This window comes from Equus asinus, chromosome 1, assembly GCF_041296235.1.
Source record: "Equus asinus isolate D_3611 breed Donkey chromosome 1, EquAss-T2T_v2, whole genome shotgun sequence".
Classification (NCBI taxonomy): domain Eukaryota; kingdom Metazoa; phylum Chordata; class Mammalia; order Perissodactyla; family Equidae; genus Equus; species Equus asinus.
The window spans coordinates 139,834,483-139,847,124 of NC_091790.1; the positions used below are offsets into that span (position 1 = coordinate 139,834,483).

General features: G+C 39.8%; 1 long non-coding RNA gene across 1 annotated transcript in view; it reads right to left on the minus strand.

Annotated features, from left to right (window-relative positions):
* The window catches only part of LOC139045227 (uncharacterized), a 67,526-nt gene that overhangs the window by 12,832 nt on the left and 42,052 nt on the right, over positions 1–12,642 (minus strand). The window contains exon 3 of the long non-coding RNA XR_011503159.1: positions 9,326–9,493. This is a non-coding gene — a long non-coding RNA (uncharacterized lncRNA). The remainder of the gene's footprint in view (positions 1–9,325; positions 9,494–12,642) is intronic.

Sequence of the window (12,642 nt, forward strand, 5' to 3'; positions counted from 1 at the left end):
AAACAATCAACAACTACAGCAAAGTTGCAGGGTATAAAATCAACATACATAAATCAGTAGCATTTCTATATGCTAACAACGAACTAATAGAAAAAGATCTCAAGAACTCAATCCCATTCACAAGCGCAACAAAAAGAATAAAATACCTTGGGATAAATTTAACCAAGGAAGTGAAAGATCTATACAATGAAAACTACAAGACCTTCTTGAAAGAAATCGATGATGACATAAAGAGATGGAAGGACATTCCATGCACAAGGATGGGAAGACTAAACATAGTTAAAATGTCCATACTACCTAAAGCAATCTACAGATTCAACGCTATCCCAATCAGAATTCCAATGCCATTCTTTACAGAAATTGAACAAAGAATCCAAAAATTCATATGGGGCAACAAAAGACCCCGAATTGCTAAAGCAATCCTGAGAAAGAAGAACAAAGCTGGAGGCATCACAATCCCTGACTTCAAAACATACTACAAAGCCACAGTAATCAAAACAGCATGGTACTGGTACAAAAACAGATGCACAGATCAATGGAACAGAATTGAAAGCCCAGAAATAAAACCACACATCTATGGACAGCTAATCTTTGACAAAGGAGCTGAGGGCCTACAATGGAGGAAAGAAAGTCTCTTCAACAAATGGTGCTGGGAAAACTGGACAGCCACATGTAAAAGAATGAAAATCAACCATTCTTTTTCACCATTTACTAAAATAAACTCAAAATGGATCAAAGACCTAAAGATTAGGCCTGAAACAATAAGTCTTCTAGAAGAGAATATCGACAGCACACTCTTTGAGTCATCTTCAAAAGAATCTTTTTGGACACCATAACCCCTCACACAAGGGAAACAATAGAAAGAATAAACAAATGCGACTTCATCAGGCTAAAGAGCTTCTTCAAGGCAAGGGAAAACAGGATTGAAACAAAAAAACAGCCCACTAAGTGGGGAAAAATATTCACAAGTTATTTATCCAACAAAGGGTTAATCTCCATAATATACAAAGAACTCACACAACTCAACAATAAAAAATCAAATAACCCAATTACAAAATGGGCAGGGGACATGAACAGACATTTCTCCAAAGAAGATATACGATGGCCAATAGACACATGAAAAGGTGCTCATCATCACTAATCATCAGGGAAATGCAAATCAAAACTACACTAAGATATCACCTTACACCTGTTAGAACGGCAAAAATATCCAAAACCAAGAGTGACAAATGTTGGAGAGGCTGTGGAGAAAAGGGAACCCTCATACACTGTTGGTGGGAATGCAAACTGGTGCAGCCACTACGGAAAACACTATGGAGATTCCTCAAAAAGTTAAGAATAGAAATACCTTATGACCCAGCCATCCCACTACTGGGTATATATCCTAAGAACCTGAAATCAGCAATTTCAGAAGCTCCATGCACCCCTATCTTCAGTGCAGCATTATTCACAATAGCCAAGTCATGGAACCAACCTAAGTGCCCAGCAACTGATGATTGGATAAAGAAATTGTGGTATATATATATACAATGGATTAGTACTCAGCCTTAAAAAAGGACAAAGTTGTCCCATTCACAACAACATGGATAGACCTTGAGAGTATTATGCTGAGTGAAATAAGCCAGACAGAGAAAGACGAACTCTGTATGACTCCACTCATAGGTGGTAGTTAACATATGGACAAAGAGAACTGATCGGTGGCTGCCAGGGGAAATGGGGGTGGGGGGAGGGCACTAGGGGTGAAGTGGTGTGCCTACAACATGACTAATAATAATGTACAACTGTAATTTCACAAGGATGTTAACTTTTATAACCTTAATAATAAAAAAAAAATAATAGTCAGGGACTAGCCCCGTGGCCGAGTGGTTAAGTTTATGTACTCCACTTTGGCGGCCCAAGGTTTCACCCATTCAGATCCTGGATGCAGACCTAGCACTGCCCATCAAGCCATGCTGAGGCAGTGTCTCACATAGCCCAACCAGAAGGACCTGCAACTAGAATATACAACTATGTACTGAGGGGGCTTTGGGGAGAAGAAGAAGAAGAAAAAGATTGACAACAGATGTTAGCTCAAGTACCAATCTTTAAAAAAATAATAATAATAGTCAATAGATATCTAATGTTTCAGATGATGGTAACTGCTCAGAAGAAAAATAAATCAGGGTAAAGGGGCAGAGTGAGAGTGGCAAGTTCTATTCTAAATGTGCTCAAGGGAGGATCTCTGATAAGGTGACACTTGGGCAGGATGAAGGGAGGGAACTGAGCCATGTGGCTATCTGAGAAAAGAGCATTCCAGACAGACGCTACAGCAAGGGCAAAGGCCCTGAGCGGGGAGCATTCCTGGTATGTTCAAAAAGCAGCAAGGAGGTCCAAGTGGCATGAGAAGACTAAAGGGGGAGTGAAAGAGGATAAGTTTACAGATGTAGGGTGAGTATAGGAAGCATATGGGCCTTGAAGACCATGGTAAGGTCTTTGGATTTTACTCTGAGTGACATGGAAGCTATTGGAGAGTTTTGAGCAGAGCAGTGACATAATCTGATTTATATATTTTTTAACGTTTTTTTAAATTAAAACTTTTTTTTAGAGCAGTTTTAGGTTCACAGGAAAATTAAGATGAAGATACAGAGATTTCCCAGATACTCCCTACCCCTGCAAATGCACAGCCTCACCCATTATTGACATCCCCCACCAGAGTGGTACGTTCGTTACAATTGATAAACCTACACTGATACCTTATAATCACCCAAATCACAATTGAACTAATCCAGGTGAGTGATACTGAAGTGTGGACTAGGGCTTTAGTGGCAGAGGCAGTGAAAGTAATCAGATTCGGGACATACTTTGAATGTAGAGCTTCAGTGGAGTTGCCATTTACCCATATGGAAAGAATGGTGGGGGAAGGTGAGTCTGTTTTGGACATGTTAAGTTTGAGATGCCTGATAAAAAGCTAAATAACAGTGTCAAGAAGACAAGGGGTCTGTAGTTTAGGGCCAGGTTGGAGTTTGGACATAAAACCTAGAGACATCAGCATGGAAATGGTGTTGAAAATCAAGGGTCTGGATGAGATTCCCAAAAGACTGAGTTTAAATAGAGAAGGCAGGTGTCTCAAGAACTGAGCCTTGAACAGTTCTGACGTTTCAAGGTGAAGAGGATAAAGAAGAAACTAAGAAGGAGCAGACTGTGAGGTAGGAGCAGATCTAAGAAAGAGGTGTCCAGAGAGCCAAGAGAAAAAGGCTTCAAGAAGGAGAAAGTGATCAACTGTAACTAATGAGTTGAGAGTTTAGAGAAGATGAGGACTGAAATTGACCATTGGATTTGGCAAGTGAACACCCTTAAGTGACCTGGACAAGACAGTTTAGGGAGAGTGGTAAAGCTGAAAGCCTGAGAGAAGTGGTTTTCAGAATGAATGGGAAGGGAGGAAGTGTCTTCACAAAAATAAAGGCAACTTTTTCAGGGAAAATTGCTGTAAACGAGTACAGAGAAGTGGGGCAGTATTTGGAGGGGATGTGGAGTCGGGAGAGGTTGAGTAGAGGTTTCACCACTAAAACCAACCAAATCAAACAAAACAAAACCAAGGGTTTTGTGTTTGTTTAAGATTGGAGCTATAGCATATTTGTGTGCTAATAGGAATGATCCAGAAAGCAGAGAAATTTTCTAGAAATAGGTAGTTCGATTTGCCCCAGGTTGAAGTCTCTAAACTAGGAATGAGGAGGCTTTTAGCTGCATCATTGTGGATTCATTTAAAGGGAAAGAAGTTGAGAGAGGATCTATCGCTAGCATCACTATGATTTCTTGGTCGTGACTTTAGCTAGGCACCATGGACAAAGGCGAATGCAGGAGAGCAAAGATAAAGGAACAGAAAGCTCAAGAAACTTCAGAGAACAGGTCAAGGAAGAGATCCGAAGTAATCTGTGGGATATAAAAAACAAAGCACAGATGACCAGAAAGGCTGATCTGGGAAATATTGTTTCTAGGTATGTAGAAGTCAAGCACAATCCTTTGGTTGCCTTTGGGTTTTATGAGTTATTTATTGTGAATTAGTATGTACGTTGTGTAAGAAAATTCAGACAATATAGAAGTACATAGGATAAAACATGAAAGTCCATACACACACTCTTTATCATATTGTACCCTCTAGGGAGAACCACTGCTAACAATTTTGTGCATATCCTTACAGATGTGTGTGTATGTATGTAGACACATACATAGATGCATGTATAATTACAAAAATAGAATTATATACTATTCATACTCTTCTGCAACTTGCTTTTTATACCTAACAATATGTCTTTTGTATTTTTCCATCTCAATAAAAAGAGCTCTACCTCCTTTATAAAAACGTATGAATAGGTAATACGCGAACATGATACACTATATGAAAGGGACAGCAGGGTATACATAGAATCTCCCTCCAATCTCCCAGCCGTCAGTTTCTCCCCAGAGGCAACCACTATTACCAGTGCCTTAAATGTCCTTCCACAGTTACACGACGAATATAAACATAGATGTGTACAGTATGTATTTATGTAAATAGTAGCATACCAAACATGTTGGTCTATATCTCACTTTTTAAATTTTAACTGTATATCTTAGAGATCATCCCATATAGAGCTGCCTCATTCTTCTAAATAACAACATTGTATTCTATTGGATCTTTGAGTAATCAAATCCTATAGGTGGATATTTCTAATTTTTCACAATTAGCTGAATGCAACCATACTGAGCAACAATTTAGAATTTATTCAACATGCCACAACTAGAAGGACCCACAACTAAAAATACACAACTATGTACCGGGGGGTTTGGGGGGGAAAAAGGAAAAATAAAATATTTTTCAAAAAAGGTTAAAATAGTAAATAAAAAAAAAAAGCATTTAGTCAGCAAAAGGAAAGAAACCAAAATATAGAAAGACCAAATGAAGGCATTTTATTGTAAAAAATTGTGGATTAAAACTAAATCTGGGGCCTTGTTTGTGTGGTATTAAAATAAATTATTGGAAAGCAATTTGAAATTCTACATGCTAATATTCTTATCCTCAAAAGGCAATTGATTCTTTTTATTACTTTCAAAGAAGATCCAAACAATGAAGAGCCCCTCGCTGTTTGGAGTACCTAAGCCTTAACAACCTTGCTGAAGCATTTTTGGGGACCAGTCGGTGAACATCTAATAAGTCATTTTTTCTTCATAGAAATGCCTGGTTAAGGTACTGTTCTCCCCTATTGGGCATTTGTCCTTGGCTATTGCGGTTGAGAGTATTCAGAGAGGCTGGTTTTACAGATATTTTGAGTAAAATAATGTCACTGAAGTGATTATGCCTACTAGGAAACTCCAGGGGGAAAAGGTGACATTTTTTCCATCTATTTAAAATATTTTATTTAAAATATATTATTAGTTGAATTGCTAGAAAGACAATGTCTTGTGGTGGCTGGAGTCGTAAGGTGTGAGTCCCCATGTCGATTTTATGACCACTGGGTGCATGAAGTTGCATTATTCAATTCTCTTTGCTTCAATTTCCCATTTGGAAGACGAGAAAGAATTGTGTCTGATGTCCCTGCCTGTCCCAAAGCCGTGCTGAGAGAAGAAACGAGAACCTTCACATGGCAGAAAGTTTTCCATTAAGGTACTGTTTATGTAGTCATGTTAGTATGACTCTGGCCACTCAAGGTGGGTTTAGAGGCAAAGAGGTGTGTGTATCAGAATTGACTGGGGAGATTTTTCAAACCACTCTCTGCCTTGCACCTGCCTTCCATCACCAGCTGAGAACCATTGTGAATGAAGAAACTGTGACTGGTACCATCAGGTATAAGACATGAGTCTGGGTTCTAAACAGTGGGAGATGTGCACAGTGGTGATTAAGGTCAAGGGCTTTGGTTTCAGGGAGACCTGGGTTTGAATGTTGGCTCCACCCTCTCATTAACTACACAATCTTGAACGACCTATTTCACCTTTGAAGCCTCTGTTTCCTCCCTGTAAAGCACCTGGCTTTAAGGTTGGTGTGTGGTTGCCATGTAGTTAGTGCTCAAGAAATAGTTCTGTCATTGGTTCATTGGTAACCCAGACCTTAAACATCTACTCTGAACCTTGGATTTAAGGCAATATTTGTCATCCTACAAGGTTAGCAATTACTTCTCATAAAGGCTTAATAAATGTAGGAGTCTTACAAACGTATATGCTTAAATGTAGAATTTTAAGGCTTTCTATAGCTTTAAAACCATAAAGTTTACCCTCAATAGCCCCTCATTTTATAGACAGGGAAACTGAGGCTCAGAAATCAAGAGATTTACCAAAGTTACAGGGCTGATACATATAAGGGTCAGGACTAGAGCCATAGGTTCTGTCTTCCAGTCCAGCACTTTTCATTTCTTGTCTCTCTCAAACCACACATTTAACAAAAATAAAATATACTTGCTTTAAAAAATTAATGATGAGAATGTTATTTCCTTTTTATGGTGGGGTCGGTGACATCACATGTAACAAGAAAAATTCTGTGAGATGGCCCTCATCCAGCTAATAAAATTAATAGCACTGAAAAGTGTGGAAAACCACTCCCTATCATTGCAGAGGTGGCATCTGAAGACCCAGAGAGGAGTGAGTGACAGCTGAGGCTCCAGGACCTAGACAGAGACCCACATTGTGAAGGGAAAGATGGTGATTAAGGACAGTTTCATATTCCTCACTGAGCCCCAAATGCACTTCCCCAGACTGGTCCTGGCCCTATGCCTCCCTTGAGGACACACAAAGTTTCCAAAAGTTCCATGTTTTTTCGCACAGCTGCTTCTTCCTCACATTCTCGACTCCTACCGATGTGACCCATACAGACATTGTGTCTCCAATAAACTGACACTACAATTCCCCAGCCCTGGGTGAACACGAAGGTGCCCAGACCCACAGGGAATTCAGGAAGCAGAGTGGGGACAGTGACTAACGCCAAGAAACCTTAAATTCAAGTCAGCAGATGAAGGCTAGATCTGTGCCTCAGAAAACAGGACCAAAGGATCTGGGCTCCCTCAACAGGGCAGGGCGCCAACTTAGACTGAAGAGCTGTGCTACGGGTCTGATTCACAGGACCGAGTGGAGTGGAGGGGAAGGTCACAGAACTGGAAGCACACCCAGTCCAGTTCTGGACACCTGCCCGTCTGCCCACGAATGACCACTGTGCAATCTAAGGCCAGCGGACTGCCCCCACAACTCAGCCTGGAGTCTCTGGCTCCATGCGTGGCCTGGCCCTGCAACCACAGCTGTCTCCGCTCCAGCCCTGGCCACCATCAGGAAGGCATCTGTTACCTCCTGCTCGGCCTCCAGTTCTGTGGTCACCAGTATAACCCAACGGCCATAAATTTCAAACTCTGCTAAATGTTGCCCTACTTCTAACTCTAACTGACTGCAACTTGCCCTTTGGGAAAACAGCTTTACTCCTGAGTGCTCTCTGCTAAATGAGTGCCACCTTGTCTCTTTCCTCCGCATCATCATTATAATTAATAAGCAACAATATCATCCCTGGTGGTTATGTTCTTATTAGGTGTTAACTGGCCTTAGCATCATTATCTCATTAGGCCTTTCCACCTAAATTACTTTATCAGCTTCCCTCTGAAGGGGGTCTGGTACCGTCTGGCTGAACGGAATCCCCCTGCACAAACACGAGAAAACGAAAGGATAATCACAGGCATTTATTCCTGCTCCAGAGATCCATCTTCTTGAAAAATTAATGTTATTTCTGCTGCTAGGAATACTTTACATAGCTATAAATCCTCTCATCCAAAGTGTTTAAAGCAATACCCTGAAGCTTTTTAACTTAATCTCACTCACTTTGACGAGGCACAAAATATGTTGTGGAAGAATATATTTTGAAATATTTACGACAGTTAAAACTTCCTCCCTCATCACTGCCCACATTCCTATTTGAATAAATTATCTCCAGTTCTTTCATTAAGAGGCTGGATTTCAAAATTTTTATAGAAAAGGCTGTGAACAATTTTGCTCACTTAGTCCCCAATCTTCAGTTGCTCTAGAGGCAGTCTTTTCTCCAACTTCCCCTGACAATGCTTAGCTTTTCTTTCCTTTAATAGCGTTCACTTTATAATTCAACCTTTTGTAAAAGGTAGATGAAAACTATTCTACTCATAGGTGAATGGAGAACACAGACTAATACATTTCTCTAGAAACGCTTTCATTCCTGAGGACTAATGATGCTTATTGCTTTCTCTACTGTCCTCACGATTTCATGTTAACGATGAACTCTCCTCGTATTTTCCTCCTTTATTTCTAGGTTATGCACGTTCACCCAAGGTTGGGGACATGCCATCAGGAGTTTGAACTTGCCCTTTACAGCCATTAGTCACATTTTGCTTCGCATCCCAAATACCTCCTCCCTTCTTTGCCTTCCCACGTCCTTAAGCATCTCCTATGTAATTCATCATTCGTTCTCACTTTCTCCTGTAATTTCCTATTTTTAAATGTCTTATTATTGCATATTTCTCAATACCCACTTATCCTTCAAACTCTATTGTTCATTTCATTTTCTCACAAATTGTGTAGTCTTATTTGGTTTGCAGCATTCATTTCCCGCTTCTTGCTTACCACCCCCATCAGTCATCTCTTCCCCTCTCCTTCCTACTTTCCAAGTTCCAAGGTCTTTTTTTCTGAAGGTGCAGATCATGATTTGAAATGGTGGAGATGAACCTTAATGTCCCCATACTCTCTTTCTATTTATTTACTTAATTTTTAATATCAAATTATCATGTCAAGGGAGAAACCTAGGTTTATAATTCTCAAGCCTTCCCACAGAGGCAATCAAACTCACCAGGCCTCTTTTTTTTAACTTAAGTGGGGATAATACAGACCTCAGATGAACTATTGCACAGTTGGTTGTGTTTATCTGAGATGTATTGATCATTCTTTTTCCCCTTTGCAACTGAAGCCCAGTATCATGACCAAAAGATACATTAATGTCTTTCAAATCTGTCATATAACACTTTTCTCTTAGAGATTAAAAGCAAACCCCTCAATACAAATCCTGCTGGCATCAAACTTTCTGTTACCGCCCAGCCTCTTTTCCTAGAAGAGCATGATTTTAGTTTTTAAAATTTTTTGTTTGTGTTTTGTTTTTGAAACTTCACATGCTTCAGAGCCTTCTTTCCTTTCTGTTGATCTTCCTTTGCCCCTCCTGAAATCTCAAGATAATTAATTCTAGCAAACTCTGGAGACATTCATTCTTTCCTTTATTTTCTCTACTTTAGAATCCTTCCTCCCCACACCTTTTACCAACCTGTACCTTCCTGTTTCAAGTGTATGACATGGACAAACTCCCGTCTTTGCACAATCTCACCTTTACATTCTCTCTCTCACTTTCCCTCCATTGCTTTATTTCACTCCATAGATGCACTCTAATTTCTGTCCCGGACCGTATTCCAGTTTGTGTAGCAACTGAAGTTCTCCCAGCCTGTCTTCCTGGTCAAGAGGGCAGCCATCTTGTTCCCACAAAGCGCTTTGAATGCTGGTGAGGGAAAGCTATCGTGATCATCAACTCTATAAATGTTAACACCAAGGCAATGGAAGTAAACATACTGACCAAGAGACAGCCTCATTATACCACGCTTAAAGGAAGAATTGGGGCAATTTCTCAAACTCTACCTCCCTATTGTACTTCTTTGGAGATCTGTGTTCATTTTTGAAGCTTGTTGATTTGTCTTTTCCATTACTGGTATATGATGCCTCACCTGGGAATAAGGTTAGTAACTTGTGACCACTGAAACCTAGCATGCATTTCCATATGATTATGACTTTACTCTCATTCTAAACTAGCCAAAGATACATGTCACTTGTGCAGTGGGAAATCCTGCTCGTTGAATTATTATAAGTACATTTTTTAAAAAAGAATTGGGTTTCTCTAAGTTAATCTTTTCTTATATGATCAAAATCATCTACTCGTTTTTTCTAAAATATGACCCTTTTCCCCCTCTGTAGTCTATTACAGTTCACACATTATTTCTCTTGAGGGTACAATATTGTCTAATTTTCTTCATTATTCAATGTGGATTCTGTTAAGTGAGACAGGCATTCACTGACAAGAAGGAACATTTAAATTTTGGCAAATAAGTTCATTAGTATTCAGAAAGCTTAGCACCCCTTATATTAATAAACCTTTCCATTACAGAGTAAGAAACCTTGGAAAATAGTCAAATAGCAATGGGGCTACCAAGAGAGTACATTCAACCCTGGTTCAGTGATGTCTCAGTTTATCAGTTTTCTGTCAATCATTAAAACAGGAAAGATGAAACATGCAATTATATACAAGGAGAAAGAACTCCTAATTCTTTCATCTTAGCTGAAGAAGAAGAGTTTTAACTGCTTGGAAAAATAAGATTTTTGTTTTCTCTCAAGAGAGACAGAGGAAACAAATGTAAATTGCCTTAGAGTCAGTGGCTGAAGCTATGAGACCTCAGACTATGCAAAAAAGAGGTGGAAAGACCAGTCCATCATCTATATCTTTTGTCTTCATAATGGTCAATCTCCAGATATTTGGAAATATGAGATGGTTGACAGATATTCATTTTGCTGCTACAACTCCTCCAGCACATAAGGAAAAAAAAGAAAAGAATGTTCCCTTTACAAAAAATGTTTTGAGTCATATAGATTTACTTACCATTTCTGCTTAATGGGAATAACACTGCACTAAGATATTTGAATATTCTGTCAATTATTCCAGGGTCGATTTTCCATTGATGTGAGTTGCCAGACTCTGTTTCTCTTCTAAGTCCTACCAGCTGTCTGATCTTGTGAACCTTACACAGTTTTTAGCCTATTTACAAGAGGGAAAGTAAGGACAAGGAGAAGAGATGAAGCACTAATCAACCCATTTAGTAATGCTGTACATCTGCAAGAAACGAAAGCAATAGAGAAAATTAAAGCTCTTGGCCACAGAGAGATATAGGCATTAACTGGAGGTTTCAGTACATTCCTTGACCTCAAATGGGAAGCAAAATTGAGAGTGCAGAGTAATTAATTCCACCATTTAGGCCAGATATTGAAGTCCCTAAAACTATTTCCCAGGATAAAATTCTCAAACCAAACAGTTTGTCTCAGGAATTCTGACTATGAAATTCCATTGATGAATTTTTTTATAGCATTTTCTGCACTTGGTGATATATATCAAATAGAGTGACTAATGATGGAGGAAACAAAGATGAGAAGTCACTCATGTAGGACTGGTTCACAATAACATAAGAATTCATAGCAATATCTTTTTGTCTGATTAGTATTTTTCCTTTCCTTTGTAAAGAGGCCACAGCCCTAGTGAATATATGAAGCACAGTATACATGAAAGGTGTGTATTTATTGAGAAGGTTTGTTTTTTTTTTTTAAGTTTCGGACGCAGTCACCTAGATTCTCCCCACCGGGGCAGACATGGTTTGCAGGAGATGGGGTAGGCAGTGGCCATCACTGCGTGGAGGATCGTCCCTCTACAGATTTATCCCAAGAAGTAAAAGATTATCTCTTCCTAATATCTGGACATAGATCTTCTCATGGTGACCCCGGGCCTAAATGATAATCTGGATGTACATCTCAAGGCACCTCAAAATTGCTTGAGCAGAATGGGGCATCCGCCTGTAGCTGGTTACCCTCAGAGTACCACCGGCACATTCCCCTGGGATGTGGTTGATTCTCACCAAAAGGAAAGGCAGCAGATGAAAGGAAGGAGGGTTTTGTTCCCCTTCCTGTGAAAGCTTCTGGAATGCGGGAAAATGTCAGGTTTATCTCTAAACGTAGTACACACCTGGTATATAGCACATGGTATATGCTCAATAGAAATGTGATGAAAGAAAGTAGAGACAGAAAGGCAGGGATAGAAAAAAGAATGAAGGAGGAAATAAAGCCTCTATGAGCTCTACAGGGTATTTTGTAGAATTTTCTCAACTCCAAAGGAGAGAGGCAGATTCCTCACATCCTACAAGGTTGATAAACACTCCTCCAAAAAAATAACAATCAAGCGCCTATTGCAGATCCACTTGACCTAACAGCTTAGAAACAGGAGAGTTAGAAACAGGCCAGTTGCCTAGCAGTCTGGGGCTTGATGTTAACATTTTTAGAGCTGGAAAGGATCTTGGAGTCACCCAAGAGGTCTCCAAGTGGACTGTGATGTGACTTGCCCATAGTCACATAGCTTGTTAGTACTAGAATAAAGACTAAACCCCAGGTCTCAATGTTCCCAGGGCAGTATTTCTCACACTGCAGTTTTCCTGCATAGAACAGAAGCATTAGCTGGTTCCTGAAATCTGTCCCTTCATATTTCCTGACCGAAGTCACTTAACATCTCCCTCCCCAGAAGCCCTGCTAACCCTAACCTCTTCCCATGACACCACAGGACTTTATGCAACTTGCTAGGGAAACAGTCTACGCAGGTTCACAGAGCATTTATAGAATGCAGACATAAGTCTTTGAGAAGCACGGTTACTAGGCATGATTAAATCAGTAGAAATTACTCTCTTAATTGGAATTCTGTGCTCAAGAGTATCTTTGTGTCCACTGGCTTGCTGTAGCCACTGCTCTTTACACCTAATAGAAAGCTAGAAGGTAAGCTCCATGAGGGTAGGAACCATGTCTATCTTGTTCCTAAGTCTCCACAGTGTCCAGAAGGTACTTAAC